The sequence below is a fragment of the Hippocampus bargibanti genome, linkage group LG17 (genome assembly GCF_051943395.1).
Source record: "Hippocampus bargibanti isolate YZ-2025 linkage group LG17, ASM5194339v1, whole genome shotgun sequence".
NCBI lineage: Eukaryota > Metazoa > Chordata > Actinopteri > Syngnathiformes > Syngnathidae > Hippocampus > Hippocampus bargibanti.
The window spans coordinates 11,445,608-11,458,132 of NC_142750.1; the positions used below are offsets into that span (position 1 = coordinate 11,445,608).

Consider the following 12,525-nt stretch of genomic DNA (forward strand, 5'->3'; position numbering starts at 1 on the left):
CAAACAGAACATACAAAACGGGGTCACCGAGGATATCACGTAATCGTCCACAGGGAACGAGAGGTGACCCTTTTCGACCCACGCTGTGATGTAACAGTCCCGCCAGGCCACAGAACTCAAGGCCCCTTTTGCCACACAACTTATTCAAATGAACGGGATTATTTTCAAGTTTCTACGGAGCTTACTGATGAATTGATCATTTGATTCAGGTACCAAATTATTTTTAATGCATATTTTTTAAATTACCAATACATCGTTTTAACTCATTCAGTGCCAGACGTGCAAAGATGTGTCCACTCCAGTGCCAGGGTTTTTGTCATTGTCACTTGAATTCCAGGACCCACAGAATATTGAGTTTTAGGACTACATAAACATTCAAGACAGCGTTAGAAACCTTAGACTCTCTTCTTTCATCAGAAAAAAAATGAGTTAATTCCTAAATTAAATGGGTCTGCAGTTATATGAGCTTGAAATGAGGGTGGCTGTCCAAAATACAATGCAATACATACATATTGGTTTAGGTAGCGCTTGAAGAATAGCTGAAGCTGGAACAAAGCGTTAACATGGAAAAATAAAAAAACCATTGCCAGACGCCAAGGCCAACGCTTTATCGGCACCCATGCATGAAAAAAACAAAACGCGAGCAAATTTGGGAATAGCGCTCTGCATTCATATTTTCAATTCCCAAATAAATTTATGAATGGCAGTGAATGCGTTAAAATTGGATATTGATCATTGCTTTTGACTCCTTTAGCAACATCAGGAGTGCCTAATGTTTTAGCTTGTGGCAACACCACGCTCGTGTTGTTCACCGCAATCACTCCGCTCACTATCATAGCAAACTGAAATGTGCAATCTTGAGTGTCACCCCTCTTTATGTCCCAGAAGCACCTCTGGGCAGACCCTGACTCATCAGAACCATCCCAACAATATATCCACAAAACGTCAGCGCCTCTCATGCGCTCGCGTCACTGCGTCCCATCGGAGTCGGCTCGAGTCCCCCCCCTCCGCCAAAACCAGAGTCTTGCAGCAAAGATGTGAGCATCTCAAAGTACACATAGCCACAAAGGAAGCCTTTTTCAATCCACAGAAGTCATACACAGAAGCCGACAACTGCAGCGTGTCGCTATGCCAGGTCACCTGCGGCAACATTTCTTTCCATATGACAGTCGGAGGGCCCTTACAACAACCGTTAACCCAAAGTGGGAGTGGGGACCAGGATCCCACCACGTCAAAAAGACACCTATGTGGACACATGAACATGACTGGAGATGTTTCTGAGAAAATAAATAATTAAATACATAAATAAATAATAAGTATGGTCAATAGTTGTGTTTCTGAACATTTTTAAGTCTCACCACCAAACCAAAATATCACAAACTGTGTTCTGAAATAGGCTCTTCTTGCCTGAAAGGACAACCGACGCCTCCGGACAAGTTGTGTCCATAATTTGTAAAATGACTTCAAATGACTTCTACTCAGCGCATTTTGCAAAGGTTCCACCGCATATAGCTATAATTTACGTTTTAAGATGAAAAGGTTTCTACAGCCGTCATCTGTACTTTTTTGAAGGTGTCGGACGTTTCGCTTCTTATCCAAGATGCTTCTTCAGCGAACGTTTTAAGACTCACGCTGAATATTCAGGAAGTCTTGTTTTCAAGTTGATGGCGATGCCTGACGTGACGCAGCTCATTTTGTTGCCGTTTTAGCGCACTTTACGTCATTTTTATTGGTGCTTTGCATTTGAGTAAAAATATTAGCCTGCGTGTTTTGGGTATTTTAGATATAAAACGTTTTTCTGATGTCAATTAGGAAACAAAAAATGGTGTCGGTTGTCCTTTAATAGACTCAAACCTTTTATTTCCTCGATGTGAAAAGCTTGGCCTGTTTAACTGACCATAAAACTTAAGAAGTTTTATGGTCAGTTAAACAGGCCAAGCTTTTCATCGTAAAACTTAAGAAGTTTTATGGTCAGTTCTGTCGTCTGAATTTGTCAGCTGCAAATAGTTGATGAGCATTTCATTGTTCTACCTGTGACTATTTTTAGTAGACCAGCAGGCGGACAGAAAAAAAATTGCCCCCATCGTCACTATGACAAATCTCGAAGAAATGGGACAGACATGCTGATCACAACAGAATGCACACAAAAAGTCCAGAAAGTCGACAATTTGGGGCAAATTCATGGAAATGTGATCGAGAAAAAAAAAGTGAAACACTTCACATTTTATGGAGCATATTTTTCTTGCCGGGTTAATCAGAGGCATGTAAAGCGATGATTTTTATTCAAGAAACAAAACATCAATATAATATATGATTTTTCTTAAATAAACATATTTTTTATGATAATGATTAGCTTTTATTTCTTGAATTCTCCCGTATTTTATTGCTGAAAAAATGTTTTTTTGTGGACCTCAACTCTCTGAGACTTTATTTTGTCAATTCTCTACAACTCCTTGCAGGTTTGGGAGGAGTTCAAGCCCCTTAACCAGTAGTGGGCCGTCAATTCAAATGCCCAATTCACAGCTCAATTTTTTGCAGATTTTGGACACTAAGTCATTTTTATTGATGTTTTGCATTTGAATAAAAATATCATACTGCATGTTTTGGGTATTTTAGATGCTATAAAACGTTTTTCTGATGTCAATTAAGAAACAAAAAAGTGACGGTCGGTTGTGCTTTAAGTTTCTTCAAGTCACAAGTCATTTCCTGGCCAACAGCATGCTCTAGTGGACATGAAGTAATATCACACCACATTCGCAGCTGATTGATTCAGACGTAGCACTATTGAAGGCCTCGGAGCGACACGCACGTCCTGCCACTGCCCTTTACACATCTGAGCGATCGCCATGAAATCGGTTGTCTATCATAACATGACACATGAAAAAGTTTCAAGGAGCCTGGCCTGGACTTGAATAGGAAGTTGAGCATTTTCGATGCATTCACACACTCCTTGGAAAATTTACACCCAAAAAAAAAAAAAAAAAAACCTGACTCCACTTTCAATGAATTATACAAAATGAGCCCATCACCCCCCCCCCCCCCCCCCCCCCATTGATAACTAATAAAACAAAGTACCGACTAATGTCGCAACTTTTGCTTGTTCTCTACCCACACTGCGACGACCGCCCTCCAACCGGCGTTTGAAAGTGTTCCTATCCTCCAGAGAAGCGATGACGACATTCAGGTCCGCTGAGAGCTGTGATCCCCTGCAAATAGCCTCATAATTAATTAGCTCTGCTTTCGTCTCTGCGGGACCAAAGTGCGCTTTGTCGCTCATATAGGACTCAACTCAGCGAGACTTCCCGCCCGGACCCATTGATGGCCTGCAGGGGGGTAGGATTGGGGGCTCGCTGCAAGCCAATCTCATCCATAAGTCACCGACGACGGGTATAGCCGTTGGGCCGTCAGGCTGCCAGAACATATGAGGCGTTGTGAAATATTAACGCTGCACGCAAACTAAAAGGAGGACAAAGAGGCGTGTTGTTGCATACAGACGCTCCCCAACTTATGAACGAGATATGGAGAACGGTCATTCAGAATCAGAATCAGGTTTTAAGGTGTATATATACACAGACGTTCCTCTACTTACAAACACCGGTACATACAGATTTTTTGCGGGTATTATTGAAAAATATTCGGACAGAGATGCTTTAAGTATATATGTCTATATCTCTATCTCGAGAGAGAGAGAGAGAGAGAGAGATAGATAGAGAGATAGAGAGAGAGATAGAGAGAGAGAGAGAGAGAGAGAGAGAGAGAGAGAGAGAGAGAGAGAGAGAGAGATAGATAGATAGATAGATAGATAGATAGATAGATAGATAGATAGATAGATAGATAGATAGATAGATAGATAGATAGATAGATAGAGTAAAGTCTCGTTATATCGATATCGGATATATCGATAGTCCCGGTTATATCGATACTATTTCTATGCACGCACGGAGAAAATTACATGCAAACAGGGTCGGATATATCGATAGTCCCGGTTATATCGATATTTTTTCGGACTCCCTTGAATATCGATATAACGAGACTTTACTGTAGGTAGATAGAGAGAGAGAGAGAGAGAGAGAGAGAGAGAGAGAGAGAGAGAGAGAGAGAGAGAGAGAGAGAGAGAGAGAGAGAGAGAGAGAGAGAGAGAGAGAGAGAGAGAGAGAGAGAGAGAGAGAGAGAGAGAGAGAGATGCGTTGGTAAACATCAAACCATAAAATGCCCCTTTCCCACAGCCGCCACCTGGCTTTGATTGGAATCTACGAGGACTGTGTGAAAGGTATTGATAGGGAAAAGTAGGCTGGTTGTCGCCTTCCGAGTTGTAACAGAAGCCTCGGTTATGACATCTGAAATAGTTACCGGGCAGTCTTCTATTTTTTTTTTCAACACAAGGCAGCAGAAGAGACATGGCTGTCCCCATTCACACAGCCGTCCTTCCATCTGTGTTACGAAGTAATATAACATTCTATTTGCACCAATACTTGTGCAACGAAATATTCTGTTGACAAAAGATGATCATTATTCACGTTGCCTCAGTGTCACGGCTCTACTTAAGTACTTAAGTACAGGGCACGGCGCCGGAAGTGACACAGCGGGAATTGATTATGTGTATTTAGTATCTCAACGAGAGCAAAAAAAGGCTAAACGTTTCCTGCTGCTTTGTCATCAGAAAGTTAAAAAAAAAACACCCACAGGTGCCCACTGACTGCTGGCACAAGAAGACAAACGCGTGACAAGCGCACCGGAGGACGCGGAGGAGGAGGAAGAGAAGGAAGAGGCAAGAATAATTTCTTATCACTTGGGACCCGTGAATGCCGAGGAGAGACGATCGATTTGTCCAAATAGGCGGATTTCGCAGACAATATAACCCTTCAAAAGGAAGTTAAACAAATGATTTTTTTTCCTAAAAAAAGAGCAGTTGAAAAAAAGGACCACAGGGTCATTTCCGAGTCTGTCAAGTACATGCATGTTGAGCATTTGTTTTTCTATCAGATCCAAGTGAAATTTTCTGCATGAAACGGATCATTTCCCTGTGGGTGTTATTTATCTATTTTTGCAAATGTCCTCATTGTGGGACTATTAAAGGCTTTCAGATTCTGATAGCAGTCTGCTGTCGTAAGCGTTCATTTTCGAGAACAGATTCTGCATCAGACGTCTGTGTAGGCACTCAGTCGTACACGAGTGGTCATTCGATGAAAAGGTTTTTTCAGCCGTCATCTGTACTTCTTTGAAGGTGTCGGACGTTTCGCTCCTCATCTGAAGAGCTTCGTCAGCTAACTACAAATTGTGCTGGTCCCTATATATAACCCTAATGGACAGAGGTGGCGGTGCCAGACCTCTGCTTTGATAGGTACTTACTCTACCGTTGAGGGTACAGTGGAGTGCTCCCTGAAGATAATCTGATTACTTCTTTTGTTCTGTCTGATTGTGTCCTATGACTGGCTCTGATTATCCCATTTGCTCTGGTATGAAATCAGGGGATCTATCAAAGCAGACTGGCACCACCACCTCTGTCCATTAGGGTTATATGTAGGGCCAGAGCTACCAGCACAATTTGGAGTTAGTTGACGAAGCTCTTCGGATGAAGAGCGAAACGTCCGATACTTTCAAAGAAGTACAGATGACGGCTGAAGAAACCTTTTCATGGATTCTGCATCAGATTTAATTTTTAATACAATACCAATAGTATAGAATGTAACAAGCGAATAAGTTTTAACTTTGACCTCAGCACGAGTCACCGGTGCCCCAAAGTACAAAAACTTGAGCGCAGCATCATGCAATTAACTAGCCTGCTACGCCCACATAAAAAAAAGCTTCTTTTGTGAGTTTTGATATAAAACAAAAGGCTAAAGGTAGAGGAGGATGAGTGATTGAGTGAAAGGGGAGCGCAGAAAGCAAAATACCCTGTTGTTCTGCCTCCGATATGATCACAAATTCACTCATAGTGCCTTTCACACAGAGAGCCAAGACAGGAAAAAAAATGAAGATGCAACTTTCATGTTAAATCAATTTTGATTGCATATGACATATAACATGGAAAGAGAACTAAGAATGAGAAAAAAAAGACATGGAGATGGGGTGAGTGCGTGAAAAGGTATCAGGGAAAACAGGGACGGAAGGGGTGAATATCAATAATCTACACACTTGCATTGCAGACAAAAAAAACTGGAGATGTCTGCTTTTGCATTTAAACTCTTCCTTCCTTCCCTGTCAAATTAGCAGGTCGACACCCCCATTTTACAGGAATACCTTTTACGCAGACCTACAACACAACACGGGCTTTCCAGCTGGTTTGTTGATGTATTCAAAGCCATGTGTGTGTGTGTGTGTGTGTGTGTGTGTGTGTGTTGGGGCTGGGGGTGAAATAATCCATAGGGAGATTTTCTTTGATCTTTGCCAGCATTCTGCAGCGTTTGACACACATACGGCAAATATACGCACACACTCATATACGCATACAGCAGCAGCAGCAGGAAAGATGAAGCACCGCAGTGAGTGCGGGAAACTCCTATGAAGGCAGCTAATTCCTCCATTCTCAGCATTACGGCAGAGGAACGAGCAAGTCTATTTTCCACCGGACTTGAATGCAGCATGAAAAACTGCAAACAAACCCATGGCACGCACGCACACACGCTCCCATCTCAGCACATCCATTGTAACTAAAAATAGAAACGGCAATTAGATGATGCTGCGGTGATGGCAAAAAAAGCCCCACAGCCCCTCTAACCCACAGCAATCCACCCCCCTCCCCCTCCCCGTCTTATGGAGGAATTTGCCCCAATAAACTAAGTGACTTCATCGTGGCAAGTGTGAATTTCCCAGTTTATGCGGTGATATCTACCAGGTGGTGGATGTGTGAGAGGGGATAAAAGAGCTTCATATATACATGTATAAAGTGTCACTTCCATCACTCACTTCTCAAAATCTGCGTTCTTGATAACATTGGTCACATTTTATGACTTTTAAGATAATATCAGAGGCATAATAGAAGGATGAAAGGAGATAACCTGGACCAAGGTACAAAATTCAACACCCAAGGGTGATCACTGCGTGGAACTAGGAGAAGAACAAGAAAGACCTCTCCTGCCCCGTTGCCTTGAAATATTTTCTTGTTAAATTTAATCATCACAGACCGAAAATTAAAACCCGTGAATTTTATGTGTGAAAGGTACCAGCATGGAATGTGGGGTTACAGTTGGCATGTACATAACCTGGGCTATCCAGTAGTATCAGAGATAGATCGAGAATGGCGTGAAATGGTGGAAAGCACCGTACAAAGAATTTGAATTGACTTTGCTGCAAGATCATCCACTTTCACACTGCCACCATTTCCCCACTGGTATTATCTCTTAAAATAAAAGTGCAGTTCAACTTCAGTGGTCATTTTGTTGCAGAAACAGTTCCTCTCACACAGAACAACAGCCCAGGAACTTTGATGTGAAACAGATCTGGCATTGAAATGGATGCGAATGGTGAAAAGGGTGGAATAGAGGAAAGATACTGGCTGTGTTCAAGGGGAATGCATGTGCTCTGCACCCTCGTCCCAGTATTGCAGAATATCCTTGACACACGACCGTCATTTCACCACAGATCTACCTTGAAAACCAGTAGGTTCAATACTTTTGACACTGAGAAGCAGCATTCTGTATTGGCAGCCTTTCACACAGTCAACAAAAAAGGACAAATCCTTACAGCCTTAAAGGACCACCGACGCCTCCGGACAAGTTGTGTCCATAATTTGTAAAATGGCTTCAAATGACTTCTACTGAGTGTATTATTACAAAGTTTTTACGTCTTAAGACTCGCGCTGAATATTCAGGAAGTCTTGTTTTCGAGTTGGTGACGATTCCTGACGTGTCACGTCAGGAATGCCCCTGATCGAGAAAGCGACACACAATGCATTTTGGGTACTTTGTTTTGTCTGAAAACTTCATGTTGATGGTAAAATTAGAAGGACAACACATAAATAACGCGATCGTGAATCGTTGTGTGTTGCACCAAGACTACTATTTGATACTAGCTGACACAAATTCCCAGCAGACAAATCAGTCCATTTCCAACGGAGATTGGGCACCATCTTGTGCATTTTCTGGGACGCTACATTGGAGTCCTGACGGCTCGAATTGATACGGAAGGACTTCATTAATCGATAGCAAACAATTATGCTTTCCTCTTCAGAACTATATGAATTATATTCATAATTGGATGAGTAACAAGAAAGCATCTTCTCCGACTCTGAAGCCATTGTTTTGATTCCAGAGCAAGGCAAGACGTCCCGGCGTGACATCACGAACAAGGGGGCGGGACCTTCTGAAACTTGCCATCTCCGAGGTCATTTTGAAGTAGTTTTGGGACACTTTAAGTCATTTTTATAGGTGTTTTTCATTTGACTAAAAATATCAGCCTGCGTGTTTTGGGTATTTTAGATGCTACAAAACATTTTTCTGGTGTCAGTTAGGAAACAAAAAAATGGTGTCGGTTGTCCTGAAAGAGACTCTGTATACGGGCTGCTAAGTGAATCTTGACAGGCCCCATTCGTCCGCCAGACTGACACCATCCCCAAAAAACTGACTGACGACAAACGTCGAGGCCACGTGGACAGCGTTAAATGAGTAGAATGAATTAGCCGGAGCGGCGGCAGCGAAGTAGGACAGAGCGCTAGGGAGGCTTCCTGTCCCAGATTGGTCGTTAACCGACGGCGAGAAAGTGGGAGAGAGGGCGAGTGAAGGAAGGCACTGGCTAAATGTGGAGTTATGAAGCACAACCCCCAGAAGCAGCAGAGCAAATATTGGAAAAAAGACAAAACGCGCTTGGACAAATAAAAGCGCGTAAAAGCTCCTTGACGAGCTGTCGATAAAACCGTCCCTGGTCCTCTTCTTCCCACACTATAATGCTATCACGTCGCTCACCAAATAATCCAATAAATGCTAATTAATCATCTTTTATCTCCAGCCAGGATGCTGACAAATTTCCCGGGTAGGATCAGACAGAGGGCAGCTGTGTGAAAGGGGATAGCCGCTTATGTTCACTCGGTTACTTTGTTGCACCTCTGATACTGGCCGTATTTCGTAGCATTCAAAAATATCCTGTGACTGTAAAGTGTCCTTGAGAGTTTAGAAAGGCGCTTCTAAATGAAATGTATTATGATTATGATTATATTATGATGATGATTATTATTATTCAATTCCACACAGTACAGTAGGCCAGGAAAATATTTAAGAAAAAAAAGCTAATTGCTGTAATGGACGGCGTTGATGAATTTGGATTTTGGGATGTCAATTGTAGTTCCCAGCACAACACACACGAGCGTGCAGATGTGCATACGCATGTGCGAATGTGGAGGATATATACAATGTATAGATGTTGAATGTATAGATCTACACGGAGGGGGGTGGGGGGCTGTGTGCAAGGGGGTAGCATAACACAACATGGTGGGATTTATTGCTTGTCTCTACTGTTCACATCCGTCCCACCAGGCAAGAGGGGTGGAAAATTTAAACAACCGAAACTCACGTCACACCCCTTCCACACAGCCACTGTTTCGCTTTTATAGAGCGACATGATGGCATATTTATTCATTACATTTCTAGATCGCTAATGTCAAAAGGTTGTCGCCGAAGACAGGACACCGGGATGACAAATTCGACATCAAACACATGTCCGGTTTTTGTAAAATCCCGTTACACACAGCTATTGCTCCTTCGATTTCGGGCCTATGAGCCTGCAGGACCTTTCACACAGACAGGAAACCACACAATGACACAATTTGCAAGGTGGTGGACCCCAAAACTGCGGGCAGGAGGGAGGAGCAGGGTGTATTTGACAAATTGTATAAAATAACGTCAGCAGGAAGAAATTATCAAAAGTCATCAGAACAAAAAGGTTCAAAGTAGTAAACAAAACCACGAATAAAAGCCTGACCAGGTGAACCAAACAATGACCCGACACTGAACGGTTGTGCCGGGAGTCCTTTTCACTGCCACTGATTAAAATGACCAACACCTATCTAGCTGCAGGCGGAGCCCTACACTGCCACCCATTGGTCGCAAATTGAAACGTGACACTAAAAAGGCAGCTTTGTGAAATACTGACTCTGTGCAAAAGGGAATTCACATCACAGCTACACCAGATGTGTAGAAAATTTCTGGTGAAAAGCTAAAATGATCACATTTCGAACTTGTCGTCTGTCACTGGTCTTAGTTATCATATTCCCAAAGAGATGCTAATGAATGCTAACGAATGCGTCGTCACTCGCGCTCAATCTGCAAGACATACGGTCAAGTTTCACGCAACCGATGGTGCAGTCATTCAGTTCCTGCGTGCCGATGACATCAACAGCAAGTCTGAACTTTGACTGGCGCTCCCAAAAAAAAAAAACGAGGGACTGACTCATCTCAGCCTGTGGTGGAACAATAGAGAACGACAGTAGTGACAAAAGCTATGGAACGTAATTCGGGACAATATTGTCAGGGCACAAAATCTGCACATCATGAAAAATATACAGTAAAGTCTCGTTATATCGATATCGGATATATCGATAATCCCGGTTATATCCATACTATTTCTATGCACGCACGGAGAAAATTACATGCAAACTGGGTCGGATATATCGATAGTCCCGGTTATATCGATTTTTTTTCGGACTCCCTTGAATATCGATATAACGAGACTTTACTGTATCTTAAAAAACAGGTGCGATGCAGTTTTCAGGATGGATTTTTCTGACATTTGACATTTTGTGTGCAAGTGATTGATCATCGTTGATTGTTTGTGACTCTTTTTTTTTTCATATTTTGGTGGTCTCACTATTTTGTTAACTCATTTACCGCCACACGACGTACAAAAATGTGTCCACTCCAGTGCCATGGTTTTTGTCATTTTCACTCAAATTGCAGGACCCACAGAACATTGATTTTTAAGACTACATAAACATTCAATTGAGCGTAAGAAACCTTAGACTCTCTTTTTTCATCAGAAAAAAAAAGAATTAATTCCAAAGTTATATGGGTCTGGAGTTATCTGAGCTTGAAATGGGGGAGGGTGTATGAAACGCCGCCTTGTGGTCAGGAATCATTGCCAGAGGTCCAACTTGCGCTTTATCAGCACCCCCCCGAAAGAAAAACCAAAACCCGAACAAAGTCGGGAATGGCGCTCCACGTCATGCTTTTCAATTCCCGAATAAATTTGGGAATGACAGTGAATGAGTTAAAAACCCCAAGCCCCACAAAAATCACAAGAATGTATCCTGATCGACAAAAGGGTAAACACACTAACTCATCCGAATAGCAACGCTGTTTTACAAAGACTCGCGAGATTTAGATGCGCTTTCTTAATCGTCTATGGTAGTTTTTAATTCCATCCCCCAACACAAAAATGTATGCGCAAATTCAACACACAGCGACAAAAGTGGCCAACGACCACACTGTTTAATGCGATTTTATGCAGCAGTTGGCCTTTTTTCACACCCAAACCACTTACATCCATCCATACTGTACGTGGGAGCGACTTCGAAGATGTGACATGAAGCAGCAGCTGCTCCACTTACACACTTACAGACACACATACACACTGACACACATACACACAACTACATTAGCATTTGGGCAGCGATGCAACATCTGGGCTACTTTGCTTCAAAGCATCCTGGAAGCTCACAACACTCACATGGAGGAACAACAATTATCATAAAATTGGAGAGGTTCTTACAGTCTTGTCGAGCTCCCCTTGATGATGATGAATGTGGGAAAAGGAAGAAGTCCAGAAGAGGAGACGAGGCGAGATGCTGCTGTCGGGGAGGAGAGAGAGAGAGAGAGAGCAGTGTGAGGAAAGGGAAAAAGAAAAAAAAACGAAGAATGAAAAGCAGCACCGTGGTAACCAAGGTACCTGTCTCACTCTCTCTTCTCGTCTTCCTCAACGGGATGGAGGAGCGTTTATCCAGTCTACCTCCCGGAGTGACTCTCACTCGCTCCCTATTCCACCCCTAGCCGCCCTCCACCCCGAGTTCCCTGCCCCTCCTCTTCTGCAGCTCCATCCTGGGTATCCCCCGCTTTTCTCTCATCTTCTCCTCCCCCTTGCTTTGATGTTTGGACAGAGCAAAAAAGAGAGATAAGGCAATGAAAGGAAGATGTGGAGCAGATTAGCGGCATGACTCAACATGAGCGATCGGCTCACAATGAAAAAGGGCAGGGGGGGGGGGGCTGCTGCAGTTGCTTCTTATGAAACACGGACTGGTCAGTAGGAAAACCGCTGTGACAACTCTCAGTCCATGCTAATTTTTGGGGAGTTCTTAAGGGGCGACATGATCAAATGCAGGGGTCATCAAGCTTTTGGAAACGAGATATGCAACCAAATGTACTAGCGGTTTCTTCTGCAATTCTGTCAGTGACATTATATATGATGAAAATGAAAACAATCAAACTTAAATGGGATAGAGGCAATTCTGCTGGTTTTGGCTGTACCCTTGACCACCCCATCCACCCTCCAAAGTTTCATTTTTAGTTCCAATGATTTATTATTCCAAAGGCCATGATGTGC

The 12,525-nt window shown here is 42.8% G+C and overlaps 1 protein-coding gene across 3 annotated transcripts in view; it reads right to left on the bottom strand.

Annotated features, from left to right (window-relative positions):
- Nucleotides 1-11,985, bottom strand: part of shank1 (SH3 and multiple ankyrin repeat domains 1) — a 58,096-nt gene extending 46,111 nt beyond the window's left edge. Inside the window, exons 1-2 of one of the 3 annotated variants that reach the window (XM_089018123.1) lie at nt 11,875-11,985; nt 11,698-11,773 (exon numbers count right to left, since the gene is read on the bottom strand). The gene's annotated coding sequence lies outside the window, so the exon portion shown is untranslated. Of the gene's footprint in view, nt 1-11,697; nt 11,777-11,874 lie in introns of all 3 variants that reach the window. The other 2 variants (XM_089018125.1, XM_089018122.1) reach the window with 2 other exon arrangements.
- Between the last annotated feature and the right edge of the window lie 540 nt (nt 11,986-12,525).